At 42.2% G+C, this 17266-nt stretch overlaps 1 protein-coding gene across 1 annotated transcript in view; it reads right to left on the bottom strand.

Moving 5' to 3' along the window:
* TET2 (tet methylcytosine dioxygenase 2) overlaps positions 1 to 5640 on the bottom strand; it is a gene marked incomplete at its 3' end in the record, with an annotated part of 116017 nt that extends 110377 nt beyond the window's left edge. The window contains exon 1 of the mRNA XM_081098883.1: positions 5341 to 5640. The remainder of the gene's footprint in view (positions 1 to 5340) is intronic.
* Between the last annotated feature and the right edge of the window lie 11626 nt (positions 5641 to 17266).

The raw sequence follows: 17266 nt of genomic DNA, 5'->3' as shown, positions 1-17266 counted from the left end.
TTATTGAGATGCAATAGATATATAACATTGTGTAAGTTTAAGGTGTACACTATAATGATTTGATATATATATTAGAGGCCGGATGCATGAAATTCATGCAAGGGGCTCAGCCCTCGCAGCCCAGCTGCCGAGCACCCCCTTGGCCCTGTGGCCCTGCGTCCCCACCCACTAGTCATTCCAGAAGGTCCTTCCAGAAGGTCATTCCACCAACCGGTCTAATTAGCATATTATCTCTTTATTATATAGGACATATATATGAAAATGATTACCACAATAAAGTTAGTTAATATACAGTGGGGCCTTGACTTACGAGTTTAATTCATTCTGAGACCGAGCTCCTTAAGGAGCTCGTTAACTCAAATTACTCTGTCAACTCAATGCAAAAAATTGGCAGAGAGACAGCTGGTATCTCAAAAAACTCGTTAGTCGGGACACTCTTAAGTCAAGGCCCCACTGTATCCACCACCTCACAGTTACAATTTGTGTGCATGTGTATGGTGAGAACTTTTTAAGATCTACTCTCTTGACAAGTTTTAAATATACAATACTGTATTGTTAACTATAGTGACCATGCTATACATTACATCCCAGAACCTATTCATCTTACAAATGGAAGTTTGTACTCTTTGACCACCTTTATACCACTCCCCTCCCATTCATTAAATCTTGACTGAGTAGGATACCACTAGGTTCTATTAGGAAATAAAAAGACACAGAAGTCAGATCTAATACTCTTAATCTCAATAGATACAAATCTAATTTAAAAGCAACACTTATAGTATTTTTAGTGAAGCAGACAGTTCACTGCATTTCCTAACCTGTCCTTCAAAAACACTTCATCCCAATTTATTCATCTCTTAATTGAATTTTCAGATTATTTTGAGCTTAATTTCAAGTCAGTTTGAGTAACAACCCTTAGTAAGTACAAAATACTGAGTTCTAAATTCTTAGGACTGCAGATAAGTTGATATCACTGAATTTATTTTTAAACAAAATATTGAAAACCCTTCTACTATCTATTTCTACTTCTTAAAGCCTGGCACATTTAACTGAATTTCATGAAAATGAAAAAGCATACATCAAAGCTGATAAAATTTTCTATTTTGGAATAGGCAACCAAAATTCAGTTTATGAGAAAAGATTATATATCTATTTTAAGTCAGTGATTTTCAGCAATGTACAATGCAGGATCAGAATAATGCTAGACATAAGTACATAGATACAATTATTTTTGGCTTGCAGCTACAATGATTCAAGTGCTCACTTCATCCTCTCCCCTTCTGGAAGTCTTCTCTCCTACAATACACCAAACCAACAAAGGTTCTGGATAACCTCCTGAAACTATGTCACAGTATTCACTGAGCTTCTGCAGTGAGTCAAAATAGAAATGGGAGATATAGACCAAGGAAATACTGTATATTTGGCAAAAGCATGTGTGGTTGTGTTCTTCAAGAAAGTTTCCAAGATAACTACCAGCTCTACTTGGCAACCTGAGTCTCCCACAGTTAAGACTCCCATTATAAAGTTGGCGTGTGAGATAGTTTCCTGCTACTGGCTTTGGTGCAATTACTACTCTTAAGAACTAATGTGCAATGGTGGCATAATAGTTGAGAAAAATGTTTTTTTGATGAGCCAACCAACCAACCAACCCACCCTGTCTGCTGCCCAGAGGTTTAGCCTGTCCTCCTGATAGGAAACAATTACAGTACAACCATCTATATGGTTGTTTATAAAACAAAGAAAACTCCCTCTAGTAATTTGAGATGCTAGGTAAGACGATTAAATTCTATTAATCAGCAACAGTTGAACTTGTAGTAGAAACAATTAGAGCATAAAAAAGCAGAACTAATATTTCTAAGTATTGGACATTCTAGAATGTCAAACATCTATAGCTTTTGAAGACATTTCATTTCAAGGTAATTTCATAAGAACTCATAAGAATTGACCAATTTGGATTTGGGGCAGGAAGCAAAATAGAGTTCCTGCCTAAGGTGTGTCTGTGAATGAATCATAAGAAGGGCTTTGTAATGAGGTCAGCAAGTTAGGAAATACATTTCAATGGTGACATTTGGCTCACAACATTGTGTATGGGTGGAGCCTTGGAAAGATTGATAGAGAAATTCTAACTTCAGCAAGTGAAACCAAAACATTAACTCCAGTTTTTATTACCTAATACAAGTCCAGAGCCCAGACAGGACTTTGGAAGTCTGTCACAACAAGTCCTCGGCAGGTGCATTTCACTTGTTCAGGAAGTGATGTTGACCTGCCGATGTCTAGGGCTCGGCCCTTGTGCCACTGCATCAGAATCAGAGCAATCCCTCTGGCTCCTGGCACAGATCAGCACAATGCCAGATCTAATGAAAGCGCTGAGTTTGGTAAATGTGTGAATTTAAACAAAGCAAGGAACATCCCTCATTCTGAGGTAATTTTTATCATTAACCATGAGTTCAGTAAAAAGGATTATTGCAATATTGTAGTTTAAGAAAAACTATCTATCTTGTGCTTGTCTGCTATCACTTCCCTAAAATTCAATTACCCAAGACAGTTTTAGCTATGAAATGTTTGATCCAGGTGGTACTAACTCTCACAAACAAGATAAATGAAAAACTGAGATTATGCTTTTTATTATGTATTTTTCATACTGATTCAAGTAATTTGTCTTTTTTAATAAATGAAAAGGTGGTTCTTGTGTTCAGATTGTGAATTATATGCACATCTCCTTATAATCATTGAAGCTCTAATAAAACATTAATTAGCAGCTATTTTCAGCATGCAAATAAGATTCATAAAATAACAAAAAAAAAAGTCTAAATTTGATAATAGAACAAAAAAGCCTTCATGGTCATAATCAAAATTATTAACCAAAATTAGGTAGTGCTTTTATCAGTGTGAGTGGAAAATACTATATCTGTTATTATTTGAATAGCTTGAAAACAGTATAAACCACAACATTTGAAGAAAAGTCCCCCAAAAGTAGTTAGATGCTAGTCTGTTAGCAGAGGAAATTACAGTGGGGCCTTGACTTACGAGTGTCCCAGCTGTCTCTTGGCCGATTTTTTTGCATTGAATTGATAGAGTAATTTGAGTTAACGAGCTCCTTAACAAGCTCAGTCTTGGAACGAATTAAACTCGTAAGTCAAGGCCCCACTGTATTTATTTTTAATTCTGAATTGCTGAAATAATTAACCATAGTTTACTCAGCAAACAGTAAGCATTTATGCTAAGTTCCTGTGCTTTTTCTTTAATGTCTTATGAGAAATACCTAGCCGAATGAGCTATTTCTGTTCCACAGAGATGAGTAATACTTCTCCCCTGTTCATGTGAAATAACCTCTAGTATCAGTGATGAAAGTACACTTAACTGCTTTTTCAGAGATCAAAATATAAAGAGTTATAAAGTGAACTACTGAGGACAAATGGTTTTAGAAATCTTATTTATGGAGTAATGTCTATTACTATTGTGCTTTTTCTTCTGTCCATCTTTTAATCATATACATGTCTTATAAACTTAAGCTTGACTTTCCAATCCTTCACCAACACCTCTCTGCTTAATGACACTAAGATGATCAATATTTACTATGTTGAGATTTATATTCTATTTCAAACCTATTACGAAACACACATACAAACATGTAATAAAAGACTATAACTCCCCACCAGTATTTCAAAGTGTCCATTACAATGCAAATAATGTTTTCATTAGTCAGGCAACAATATTCACAACCTTAAACCAAACAAAATCCATATCTTCTTCCTTACACATCTCAACTTCCCCTAAGGTACAACCTGACTCTTACCATAGCTCATTTGTGGATGATTATTTTTGGATTTGGACCTGGCATCATTAACCCTGATTGAAGAGGGAAAATTACACTATGTGATTTGAGATTTTACATTCATATATGTATCCAACTCCCTAGACAAACCAATGTAAAAATATGTCACTAAATTTTAAGCCAACAACTGCAAAACAATAACTCTCCTTTCAGCTCCTGCACACTAGATGAAGAGGGTGGGAATCAGCTCCATGCAATTAAAAGTCTGTCATGACGGCAACTGCCTGCTAATAACGAACCTTGCCGGGAGTCTAGCCAGGCCACCCTTTTATGTTGCCATAGGTAGAAAACTCTCCATAGAAACTCTGTTAGCTTCATCACACCAGACAAGCGGCCCCAGTGAAAAGATTCAAGATCCGACTCGTGTGTGTGTGTGTGTGTGTGTGTGTGTGTGTGTGTGTGTGTAGGAGGAGGAGGAGGAGAGGAAGAGAAAAGCCCATATAGAAAGGCAGAGAGATAAAAGACCCAAGAACAGAGAGCAGCCCAGAGAAAAAGAGAAATTTGGACGGGACTGTTAAAAAAAAATCTGCTCTCTACTTCTCCGTTTCTTTGCTGGGATTGGGTTTCGTTTCTTTAGGCGCCCCTGACCTTGCCGTCCTCCAGCTCTGCGCTCCCCCTCCCGGCCGCCCCCTCCCCGGGCCTGCGCCTGCCTTTGTGTCTGCCTGTCACTTACCGGGGAGCCCGGCGCAGCGGAGTCGGGAGGAGCACAAAGCCAGGGCACAGAGCCGCACACGAATTCTCTTACACACATGCCCCGGGCTGCAGGGCACAGCCCCTCGCGGGGCTGGTGTGCCCGGAGAAAGTGGGTCCTGGTCTTGCTGGGGGGACCACAGAAACTATTCTCTCCTCTCTCACTCGGCGCCACTCACAGATCGCGCGGACTTCAGGGGGGAAAACAACACCCCGCTTAGCGCACTCCAGTTTCACTCCCTGTGACATTCGCCCGTACGCCCCCCCACCCAAAAGGGGACACGGGGTGGAAGAGGCGAATGCAAACCCAGACCCGGACCCGGACCCGGAGCGACAGCCGATAAAAGGGTCGAAAACCGCGGTCCGTGTTCTTCCCGGGGTGGGTCGGGATAGACCGGAGGCTCCTCGGACTCACCCGCAGGAAGGGGGGTGGGAGGACTAGAAGGAAAGGTAGTGGCCCCCAAAGCTGAACTCTTTGAGAAAGGAAAGCCAAGAAAAAGCACTTTCCCGGGGCTAAAAGGCCGGGGAAGCGGCTGCTCGGAGTCACAAAGGTAACTTTTCCGGGTCCCGAGCGGCCCAGCCAGGGCAGGAGAGAGGCGAGGACACAGAACTATAGGTTTAAAGGGGCTGGAGGGGAATTAAAACTATATTTGTCAGCCATGTTGAAGAGGCTCCAGTAATTTGTGAAGCTTCCCTCTTCCCTCTTGGTATTTGCGGGTGACACTGCGGGGCTGGCGCCCCCGGCCCCGGGAGCCCGAGGGAAAGCGAAGGGGGGAGGGCAGGGGGGGTTCGCGGCAAAAGGCAAGCGCTCTGACCTCGTTCTCGTCGCGCAGCCCCGGAGCCAGGCAGCAGTCGCGGTCGGGTCTCCTTTCTAACAAATCCTAAAGGGCAGCCATCTTGCTTCCTTCTGCTCCACTACGAAAGCAGCCTAGCCTCCGCATCAATATTCATAAGGCAGTTTGACGTCTGTTCTCATCACTCGGCGGGGCTGGCGTCTCGGGGCGGCCGCGCCGAGGGGGCGGACGTGACTCGCATGCCAGCCGGGCCTGGGCGCGCGGCGCTCGCGGGGAGGCGGCGGCCGCCCAGCTCTCCTCCTCCGCCGCCGCTCCAGCACCGCCGCCGGCCCCCTCCTCCTCCTCCTCCACCGGCGTCTCCTCCCCCTCCCCCCCTGCCCGGATTCCGCCTCCTCGGCCCGGCCTCCGCCGCCGCCCTGGGGCCCGCTGCCCCCGCTCCCAAGCAGTCACCCCCAAGCCAGCCGGGGCGCACGCACCGAGGCCGCGGCACCCGGGGCTGGACACTGGGGCGCGCGGTCCTGGCCGGGTGACCCTCGCGCGGTGCAGGGAGCGGAGCGGGGGGAGCAGGGCGCGGGGGAAGGTCCAGCCCCCGGGAGCCGAGGCCAGACCCGGGGCACCCAGGGACCCGGGGACGCGTCTCCACCCCGAGTGCAGGCGCGGGGCCGGCGCGCAGGGGGAGGCGGCGTGGGTGCCTGGCCCGAGGATGCGAGACCTCAGGTTAACCTTTTAAACTTTTGGTTGTTACCTCGCTCCACCACCCCCTGAGAGGCGTCTGTGCCCCCCACGGCCCCACGCGCGCCCACCTCCGCCTCGCACCCCCGCTCCGTCCCCGGCGCTCACCTCCTTGCGGGCATCAGAGCACACGCTCCGCGCTCGCCCACCTCATCCCGCCAAGGCCCGCACCCCCGTCCCCTGGTGGGTGCTGGGGCCACCGCCTCTCCCTGGTTTGGGCATCCTCTCTCCGCTGTCACTTGAATCTCGCCCAGCAGAACCCCTCCCCAGTGTCGCCGAGGCCATGCCCTTCTCGCACTCGGGGCCTGCAGGTCTAAAGACTCGACAAACTGGGAAACTGGCGGAGCCCCGCTACTCCCCGCCCGGCCCACCTTCTGTTTACTTTGCCACGTGGGCTGGGAAGGACCGGGATTCTCCCAGATCCAAGAGGAATTTCTCAGTGACTCTACTTCTCGCTAGATTCAGTCGTAAGAAATAAGACTGTACCTTCGAATGCTTACGTTTTCTCCCATAAAAGCCTCTATTGTAAAAAAACAACAACAAAATTTCCATCCGTATAGTTAAGTAACAAGAAATCGACCCATAAAGGACAAACTTCCGAATGACGGGCGCTCGATTTTCCCTGACGCTCCGGACTGGATAACTGCGCCGGTCCATTGAAAGTTTTTCTTTTCCGTTGCCAAGTAGTTTTACTTCTCTTTTTCATGTTCCTTTTTCTAATCATAATTTTTACTTAAAAAGGAGATAAAGAACAAAGCCCATATGAAGGATATCGAAGAGTTTTTGAGATTTGCCCTCTGTCTTACAGAAATTCTCGCGTTTCTGACATTCAAGTTTTCAATACATATTTTGGGCACATCATTTATAGGATGGTTACATTGTGACCCTCTTAAATCAGCACAGGTTATTTCGCGTATCCCGTGTGTGTGTGTGTGTGTGTGTGTGTGTGTGTGTGTGTGTGAAATTTCTTTACAGGTAGTAGTCTTTTGCTAATTTTATGAAATCGGAATATCTTATGGAAAAAAAAGTTTAAAAAGGGAACTCTTTTCTATGTGTCACGTTGTTACTAAGAAGAATGTGTAAAGTGTGTTGTAGTGAAACATTGTTTATTCCATTTTGAGACAAAAGTTGACTTAGATTTCTGATTTTGCATAGACGCAGCAAAATCGTTCATATTCTCCGAAGCATTTCATTCTGTGAAAATGAATTTCCGTCTTTTCTAACTGTACACTAATGTGCCATCGAAGTCTTGGCAATTGCTAATGGGCTGTAAGCTGTTTGGGAGATTTCTTGGATTTGTTTTTCAAGTCCAAAGAGTAGAATTTCCCAAAGATTATGATATACATGTATGCCGTATACAGTACAGAATTGTTAAAAAAAAAAAAAAAAAAGTGTGGGTTTGGGAGCTCAGTAGATCTAGTGAATCTTGCCTCTATCGCTTACTAAATGTGTGACCTTGAGCATGGTACTTTCCATAACTCTCTGTGTATCAGTTTTCTCACCTGCTACACACCCTCTAAAACAACAAGGTTGTTGTGAGGATTAAATAAAACACTAGGGTGGGAAGAGATTAACCAAAGAATTTGTATGCATATTTGCATAACCCATGGACACAGACAATAGCATGGTGAAGGCCTGGGGCGGGTGTGGGCTAGAAGGGGTCAATAGGGGAAAAAGGGGTACATCTGTAATACTTTCAACAATAAAGATTAAAAAATAAACTTAAATCTTAAGTGCCTAGGTAGTTATTCCTATTAGCAATCATAAGCCATCTACTTCTCGGAGTTTTTCTTGATTGACTAAAAATATATAGGGTTTTCCAAAAAAATTTACACACACACTTTGAATAATTATGAAGGCAATGTTTATTAAAATACATTTCATTTTCAAAATTGAGCAATCAGCTGTAAAATTGTGCATACATTTTTTTTTGGGGGGGACACCCTGTATAATGTCTTCTTACATTGAATAACGTGGCAAGTATTGTATTCACATGGGTCTCATATAAACATCTGTACATTCCCTTAGTTACTTATATGCTGATTGGAAAATGATCCTTAAGGTCACCTCCTTCTCATTTCATCTTTTGAATCTCTCTCTCTGCATTGTAACAGGTGGTTCTGGCCTATCTGGAATCATACTTGGCTTGCAGTTGGTTTTGCAAGAGGCCCTAAACATTTTCTTCCCAACCTCTTTCTCTGCACCCCCACCCCACCTTAAAACACATGGCACTTTTTTTTTAATTTAAAAGAAAATACATTACTTCTCTAGGCTATTGTGACTTTTAACAGCAAAAAGGAAGTAAAATTCTGAAGGTCTCCAAGTGTAAAATATTTTAGTGAGATTTTTGTATTGTTGATTTTTAAAAATCACCTGTTTCTTAGTTGCTATTTCTGGGAAAGAAAAGACATTGTGCATATAATCAGTTATTTGCTGGACATTAATGCACACATGTATGGGTAATTCAGAGCCAGCTTTTCTTCATTGTGTGCTTCTTGAGATTCCCCCCTTTAAGTGTAGATCATCTATTTTAAAAAGATAATTTGCTGTTTTAACAACAGTCAATTGTTATGAAATTCCTTCACATTTTCCCCTCAGAATAGAAATAGCATCCCTGCTCCCACCTAGAGAAATCATTGCTTCTTTCACAGAGGAAAAAAATGAACAGGACTGGTTCCAGGACATGCTAGTCTGTGTTAGAAAATGGACTTGACTGGCCCGGGCACCTGCTTGCCTAACTCAGTTGCTCAGTCTCTAAGCCTCTTAGGGGAGAGGCAGCTTCCCGTCTCTAAAGAACTGTCCACTAAAGAACTGACCAGCAGCAGCTTGCTTTACAATGCAGATTTCTTATATTGTACTAACAACAACAAAAACAACAAAAACAATAGGTGAGTCTTCATTTCCTCCCCACAAGCAGAAGAGGAAGTTTTCTTTGAGGAGTGGATGTTCTCTTTAACCAGGAGAACTGGTGGTGATACCTACTGCTTTGAAAGGATTCTAGTGCCTTAACAAAAGCATTAAATCCTGGCCTGTTGTGTCCCAGCTCTGAAAACGTATTTCTGAAGTATGACATGACACAGACCCCTGCATGCCGAAGGGACAATTGACCTTCAAAAGCACAGCAGTCATTGCCGTGAGGAGTTTTCCTGTTTCCTTTGTCCGGTGACATTACTGCACACCACGCAGAGGGACATGTTTAATGTAGGCAGAAGGCTAATTTTAAAAACCTCTAATAGATGGAATATTTAGATGTAACATTTTAACTTATTGTTACAAATTATTATTAATTAATTTTTTTTTAAAAAAAAACTTTTTAATCTAGAGCCAGGGGTCATAATATTAGGAAGGTTTTGATAGCTTCTCTTTTATTAATATGATTTTTACTTACTTTTTCTCAGACCTTTTTTCAAATTGTTAATTTTTCGTTCTGTAATTTGGAAATTTTAAAGAAACAGGTATAAATGACATAATTCTAAGTTATTCAAATCAAGAGTTACTTAACGTGTGTGCTGGTTTAATAGGGACAAAATGAAATGTCCGATGAAACCCAAATGTCTAATGCTGTCAAAATAGTGGCAAAGTCCATTATAAGAAGAATATTAGGATCATTTGTGGGAAAAACATCATGGAAATAAATGATGTGTTGGAAACATGTTGCCAATATCAATTTCTTTTCCTCTCATAAATCCTGACTTCACAATCCAGTAACTACTTTTCTTATTCTCATCCAAATTTGGTAACTCACTTAATATCCACTTTCTTTTGAGAGAATAATTTTTCAACTTTAATAATGAACTTCAGTAAAGAATAAGTTTTAACTGTTAGCAGTTACCTCAGTACCATTTTACATTTATTTAGGGTTTTATAGTTTCTGTAACATTTTTGTACATTATTGTTTTTATGGTAAAATGTACAGCATTATGTTTAATATTCAAAATCATATACATATTCAAGATGGCATTTGTTTTAATTCCTATCTTATGCAAATGAAAAGTGAAGTTAAGTGACTTTCTCAAGGTCATACAACCTATAAATAGAGACACACCTCTCAAACCCACGTTTTGTAAGTTCAAGATCAGACCTTTTTCACTCTAACAAAACAAACCTCATACCTTTTCCTGCTCATCTTCCTCTAAGGTTTTCTCCCTACTGTTAGTTCTGACTGATACAGAAATCTTCCCTTCAACACTCAGAATAATTTTCCATTATTCTTTGTTACAAAAACAACAAAACAAAAATCCAGCAACTCAGCACTTAGATTTCCTTATTTTCATTTGTTTTTATTTTTTTAGATTTCCTTATTTTTAGTACTTAGTACTCCTAAGCTAATCTAATACTATTTATTAAATACTGGCTACGCACCAAGTATGGGGATAATAGCTTTAAACATTTTTCTTTGAATTCAATGCTTATTATAACCAAATAAGGTAGGTAATATCTTGTTCAGAATTAAGAGTTGAGCAACTTGGTTGAGAAAAAGAGCTTAAACCAAGGTCCATCTAGGCTTGTCTTATTCTAAAGCACAGGTCCTTGCAAGCTACACTATGCTATCTCCTCACTTCAGTAGATAGACTTGTCTATGTGTAGGTCACGATAAGTTTTTCACGCAACCATTTGTTCTTTTGTTTTATTATTTATTCATTCACTTTTAGCAATAGCATGAGTGTTCCCATCTCTTCCTCATGTAAAACTAAAACAAGCAAACATGGTTTTTCTTATCATTTGCTTTCTACCCTTTTTGTTTGTTTATTTCCGATTTTATGGTAAAAAGTGGGCGTGCCGGAACTCTTTGGAACAATAATTGCATTTGTGGCATGAACAATGGGATCGCACTCCTCTGCCCACCCCCACCCCCACCACTTTGCCCCACTAACATAGTGTTTATCAAGATAAGCTCTGCCATCTGTTTTCAGAATAGGTGTGGTGAAAGGGACTGTAGCGCCTTTGATCAGCTCCTGGCCTCTTTGAATGACTTAGGGTTCATGCCTGCCAAACAAGGGCACTGGCAGGTGGAATGAGCGCCACCTACCGAAAGCGATAATAGCACGTGAGTCTTTGGGGAGACAGTCCTCGGCTGGGATAGCAGGAAACGTTCCCATTGGGAAAGCGAGTCAGAATCACCTGCGCAGCTTTTGAAAAACATGCATAACTAGGCTCCACTCCTCTGCTTCCCTCCGCCTCTTGGAGATTCTGATTCATGACCTCTGGGGTGGGGCTGGAGGAACAATATTTTTCGAAAGATTCAGGGACAATCAAATGCACAGATCTGCTTAAAAATCACCAGGATAGCTTCGTGTATAAAAATACATCGCAAACAATTGATTTTTATACTAATGCTAATAGGCACACACAGTGTTGCCATTCATGGAGCAAATGTATCTCTCTGTAGTCTGGTGGAGCCCTTACACCGTTATGAAGAGGTATCCAGCAAAGCCGCCCTTTCCATATTTCAGGTTCATTAAATCCTTTTAAATTCTTTTGTGACAGGTAAATAAATAAATAAATATTTTGGCGAAGGAGATAAATAATTAGCAGGCAAAGAACGACTCAGATTAACAGTAGTGAAAAGGAAAGATTAAGGCAAAATATAAGTGATAGGACTGGTACCTGGAGGCAGTGGGGAGACAGTGGTATTGGAAGTTGCCCAGGTTCAATTTGTGAAGAATATGTAGGGGCTTGGGTCTGAAGAGAAAGTTCTATAGGTTGAGTTTTGTCGTATTTTCCTAAACATTTTAAAAACATTCTTTAGTCTAGAGCAGTGGCCGGCAAACTCATTAGTCCACAGAGCCAAATATCAACAGTACAACCACTGAAATTTCCTTTGAGAGCCAAATTTTTTCAACTTAAACTATATAGGTAGGTACATTGTCATTAACTTAATTAGGGTACTCCTAAGGCTTAGGAAGAGCCACGCTCAAGGGGCCAAAGAGCCGCATGTGGCTCATGAGCCGCCGTTTGCCCACTACGGGTCTAGACAATTAGACAAATTGACTCTAATATCTTTCTTTTTCCAAAATCATGGTCATGCAATAGTCCTCATGAGTTTGTTTTATAGCATCATGATAGATATTAGTGCAAGAGCTATAAAGAACAAACTCATTTTACACCCCCATAAGTTAAATCAATCCCTTTCTCATAGGAAAAGAAAGAAAAATAACAAAGGAAAGGGGGTAGCTATTATTTGATCTCCAGTTTTCTTCATACGTTTTAAGGTGTGTTTTCATACTGCCTAGGGATGTGTGAGAAAATCCATTGAGTTCTGACTCCGTGCCAACTCAGAGTCGGTGGGAGCACGGGAGGCCGAGCAGTTTCCTGCAAAGCCCTGCACTGCCGACTTCTGTGTCATTTGTTTTCTCATTTCATATCTTAGAGCACAGTATTATTACTACTTGGCAGAAAACCTCCTTGATCTGTCAGTAATTAGGCATGCCTCTATGTGGAACATGGGTTGATTGCCAAACAATTGTTCAGCATTTCAACAATGACTTTTATTCTCAAGAGAATAAGTTACATCTAAACAATAACCATAAAATAGGGGTTCCCGAAAGAATGTTTGGGAAAGAAGGTGAAAAGAAACATATAAAAACAAATCCTAAAGGAGCATCTTATTGGGAGCCACTAACTTTATTTCTCTAGAATCACAAATCTCTGATCCTCATTCAACTGGGCAGGGAGAGATATGGAAGTAAGAAATATCGGAGAAGGGTGTGTTTAGTTTAGCATGGTGGGGGAGGGGTAGGTTGTCAGATGGTTGTGATCCTAGTGGTGATACTAGTACATTTTAGTGAAGGAAACTTTCCTGAATCTTAAATCATAGAACATCAATAGCCACTGCCTTCTGATGAACAAGAACTAAGAGTCTCTCTCTCTAAACCCAGGAAAAGGGTAAAGTCATAATTTTGATGGATGAGGGTCTGCTGTTAAAAGTAAATTTTAGAAAGAGAAACTCAGTCTGATATAAATAAGTAACACAGTCCAGAATTGTAGTCTAGACACAGTTACTGAAAACCTGCCAAAAATAATAATTTTAATATACATTATCTCATTTACTATGTACAATACTCTTATAAATAGGTAAGACAGTTATGGCCCAACTTATTTTATTTTTAAACACTAGAGAACATGTGTTTAACACATGAGGGGATGTGTCAGAGAGATTAAGTAACTTTCCCAGGGTCACACAGCAGGTGATACATTCTCAGACATAAACCTTCTTCAATGTTCTTTCCACAAATGAAAGGGAAACAAATAAACGAACTTTAATTCCTTTCTGGAGGCAGAAAAGACACCCTGATCAGCTTGTGACATTGTATCAGGCTGATCACATTGTCATTTCTTGCCTGTGCTCACACAGACAGAAGAGAATGGTACAGTGACAGAAACATTTAGAAAAGCGTGTTTAAGGTATTCTTTTTTTTTTTTTTAAGTAGGTCAACCACTGTGTAGAAATTCTGTTCATTCAAAATGTGAAGTGAAAGTTAATTTATTCCCTACACTATTTATCAAGGAAAGAACAAGTTACTGAAAGTCTTGAAATATAATATTTTGAAGTTCTTTCTTGATTTCTCTCTTCTCAAGCCAGAGAGGAAGGTGTCTGGTGTGGTGTGGTGTGGGGTGGTGTGTGTGTGTGTGTGTGTGTGTGTGTGTGTGTTTAAAGAAGCATAATCATTGGAAAAGAAGACATAGACTCACATTTTCATCAAAAATTAATTTAAAATATCTGTAGTTAATTGAAGTAATTTTTATAGGGCTGGAGAGAATGGGGTTTGATAGATTTAGGTTAAATCAGATTTTCATACTCACAAATCTATACTAATAAAAGGGTAATAATGCTAATTAGACCTGGTCACCTGAACATCTTCCAGACATCTGACTTCCTTCCAGACAGTTAGGGGGCAACCAGGCCGGCAGGGGGGTAGTTAGGGGGCATCCAGGCTGGCAGGGGGGCAATTAGGGGACAACCAAGCTGGCAGGAGACCAGTTAGGGGGCAACCAGGCTGACAGGGGACCGGTTAAGGGGGCGATCAGGCTGGCAAGCAGAGGCAGTTAGGGGCAATCAAGAAGGCAGGTAGCGTGTTTAGGGGTGATCAGGCAGGCAGGCAGGTGGGTAGTTAGGAACCAGCAGTCTGTGTGTGTGTGTGTGTGTGTGTGTGTGTGTGTGTGTTTAAAGAAGCATAATCATTGTGTGTTTGTAAGGAGGATTGTAAGGGGGATGTCTGACTGCCAGTTTGTGGGATGGGGCCTATACCGGCAGTCAGACATCCTTAGAGGGGTCCCGGATTGGAGAGGGTGCAAGCTGGGCTGAGAGTCCCCGCCCTCCCACGCACTTTTTTTCATGCACCGGGCCTCTAGTTTTCTAATGAAACCAAAACTTTTACTGAAACTTTATACAACATAATCTTGAATGAGTAAAATGTTTTTCTCTAAACTATTTCACAAAAAAATAAGTTCCATATGATATTAGCTAGGAACAATGCTCTTCAACAGGGCTGCTTGCCAAGCAATAACACTTTATAACATACCCTACGTCTTTAGGAAAAAAGCTAACATGGAGTCAATTCATTATAGAGTTGTTCATTCTTGGTGACAATAATCATTTTACTTTGTAGCTCACATTTTTACTCTTAAATTCTTAGAGACTTCATGCATCAGCCTATGTGCAGGGTAATGCATAAAATTCAAAAGCAATGTTGGTGACAAGAAAAATAATTATAGGTCCCACCTTTTAGTTGGGACTTTTGCTCATAAGGAAATGTTGTACTATTAATTCAGAGGTTGGGAAGAAGCTAAGCAAAGGATTTGAGATAAATGAAAACGAACCTAGTCAGGTTGCCTTCTTAGAAATATTTTCAAAAAACTTTTAAAATAAAGGCTTGCCAGTCTTACTTTCCATTGCATAAATGATTGTTCAAGTCTAAATTTCTAATTTGTAATCATTTGTGGTAGCAGCGAGGACACCAACGTGTCAGTCATGTTTCGGTTTTCACATTCTTGAGAGGCGTTTTAATCAGGGTATGAGCGTAACCAAACCAAGTCAAACTGTGTCGTGATGGGATCTGCCCAGGAAACCCTCAAAACACAGAAGGACCAGAACTGGATGCAAATATCATCATCAACAACCCTCAAAAGAGTGTTATAATAATGACATATCTGTTCATTCTTGTTTCAATTCGTGGTGGCATTTCCCAGGCTCTGCTTTCTCAGCCTTATTCTATGTTAACATTAAACGCATGCTATGATGGCTCACTGCTTTATGCTCACTTTAATAACCTTATTTATTCTCGTACGAAGTGATGTAATAGCGAACAAGATGTGTCCCCTGCCCTCACCAAGCTAAAAGTCAAATAGGAGCAGACGTGCAGATGGGCAATAGTGAATCATTCTGAGATGTGTGAAGAAAAGTGTGCCGCCTGCGGTGGGAAGCTCATATTCGCAGGTTCAGAGAAAGCTTCTCATGAAAGTAGCATTTAAGCTGCAAGCTTATAAGGAATTACTCAGGCCAAGTAGAAAGTCAGAGAAGATCACTTGGTGGAGATAAAGCAGCACTTGAAGGACAGGGGCACGGCAGCGGGTGGCATGCTTGAAGAAATCAAACAGGTTCCAAATGAGTGGGGTGAAGAGTCAAGAGGGAGAGTGTGAGTGCGGCAAGTGGGCAGGGGGTCATGAGGTCAGTGTCAATCACAGTGAGAGGTCTGACTTGTGGCCTGGGAGCCATGGGACATCATAATGGATCTTAAAAGAGAAGAAAATGATCAGATTTGGACTTTGACATATCTCTGTGTGATAGCAGCGAGAATGGAAGGAGAGAACACGGTAGCAGAGGCCAGGACACCAGCAAGCAATCGGGAAGTCGCTTAGGAAAGATGAGAGTGTCTGGGTGCGAGATGAGGCCACGGGAAGGGGAGAAATGGACGGGCCCAGGGTGTCACAGAGTTAGACAGAAGGGAGCAGAGGCAGGGGTGGGGCCGAGGCAGGGCTGGAGGATGCCACCCAGGTGTTGGACCTGACCCATGAAGAGGTGGGTGGTAACTTTCAGAGGAGATGGAAATAACAGCAAGAGAAGAAGACGCAGAAATAAGAGTTTGGGAGCTGTAGAAGGGAAAAAAAAAATCAGTGATGAAAACATTACGTTTGAGGCAGCAGAGGGCCACCCAAGGTGCAGCAAGCAGTTGGATACCTGAGCCTGAAACCTAGAACAAAGATTAGAATGGAGTCACCAAAGTGTGAGTCCTCTGCATGAAGACGGCAGCCTTGAAAGGTAACCTTGGGCTCTGAGTGAGAAGGAAAGGGGAGCTCCAGGAGCAGTGCACGCCCTGGAGGCTGAAGAGGAGGAAGAGCAGCCGGTAGGAGGCAGCGGGAGGCGCATGGTGCTGCGGGAGTCAGGAGGACAAGCTTCCCGGAGGCGGCCTGACCACGCTAGTAGTGCCCCATGCTGAGACGAGCAATGACACGTGCCCCTTGAGGACAGCAGTGGTGCATTCATTGCCAAGTTGTGACGAGGCCAGATTGTAGGATCAACAGGAAGCGAGGGTGTGGAGAGAGGGAGGGCAGAGGACTATTGAACGAACTACGTTAACTGAAGAGAGGAGGAAGGAGAGAGCGAAGCAGCTGCCCAGGGAGGTGGGATGAAGGAAAGAATTTTTTAAGATGGAGAAGACTTGAGCCTGTTTAGGGCTGGGAGACAGCAAATTGAGGTGAGTGGTTCAAGATACAAAAAAGAAAACGTATTAAACAAGGTCCCTGAAAGCTGGGGTCTTTTACAAGATTATTCTGCTGATGAGATGAGGGCTTCTAAGGGAGAAGGACTAATTTGTTCAGTGTAAAATTTGTGTGTGTGTGGTGTTTTTTTTTTTTTTTACTTTTTTTTTATGGTTCAGGTAGGATACAGTCTATCGTGAGTGACACAGGCTAAAATAGGTCACTTCATGATGCCCTCCCTCCATCTCTTCCTCTCTACTGGGCCCTATCGACTTTCTTCACAAGTTTTATCATTGCTGTGGAGAGAGGCAAATGGGATCTGTGACGTGTATTATGAATTAAATGCTGGTGGTTTGGCCAAGGCTGAGGTGATGTCTGTAATATAATATATAATTCCAGAAGTCAGAGCTTCCTTTATAACACAAGGGTGTATGATAAAACACTGCAAGTTGCCAAAACTGGTTTGGCTCAGTGGATAGAGCGTCGGCCTGCGGACTGAAAGGTCCCGGGTTGAATT

This window comes from Myotis nattereri (assembly GCF_964212035.1).
Source record: "Myotis nattereri genome assembly, chromosome: 1".
Taxonomy (NCBI): Eukaryota; Metazoa; Chordata; class Mammalia; order Chiroptera; family Vespertilionidae; genus Myotis; species Myotis nattereri.
The sequence above is the reverse complement of the archived record's forward strand: the minus strand, read 5'-3'. Positions and strand labels throughout refer to the sequence as shown.